Here is a 332-nt window from a genome sequence, read left to right as displayed (position 1 = left end):
GTACCTTTAGATCCTGGTGTTCCCTTAGTTCCCGGTGTTCCCTTGGTTCCTGGAGTTCCCGGGGTTCCTGGTGTTGCTGGAGTTCCCTTAGTTCCTGGGGTTCCCTTAGTTCCCGGTGTTCCTGGTGTAGCTGGTGATCCCTTGGTTCCGTGTGTACCCTTGTTTCCCGGTGTTCCCTTGGTTCCTGGAGTTCCCTTGGTTCCCGGTGTTCCTTTAGTTCCTGGGGTTCCCTTGGTTCCCGGTGTTCCCTTGGTTCCTGGAGTTCCTTTGGTTCCTGGAGTTCCCGGTGTTGCTGGTGAACCCGGTGTTCCTGGAGTTCCTTTAGTTCCTGG

At 55.7% G+C, this 332-nt stretch overlaps 1 protein-coding gene across 1 annotated transcript in view; it reads right to left on the bottom strand.

Moving 5' to 3' along the window:
* LOC106114562 (collagen alpha-5(IV) chain-like) overlaps positions 1-332 on the bottom strand; it is a 24,706-nt gene that overhangs the window by 4,819 nt on the left and 19,555 nt on the right. The gene's annotated exons all lie outside the window — the stretch shown is intronic.

The sequence above is a fragment of the Papilio xuthus genome, unplaced genomic scaffold (genome assembly GCF_000836235.2).
Source record: "Papilio xuthus unplaced genomic scaffold, Pxut_1.1 DF828037.1, whole genome shotgun sequence".
In the NCBI taxonomy this organism is placed as follows: Eukaryota; Metazoa; Arthropoda; class Insecta; order Lepidoptera; family Papilionidae; genus Papilio; species Papilio xuthus.
Note: the sequence above shows the minus strand (reverse complement) of the source record. Positions and strands in the feature narration are given on the sequence as shown.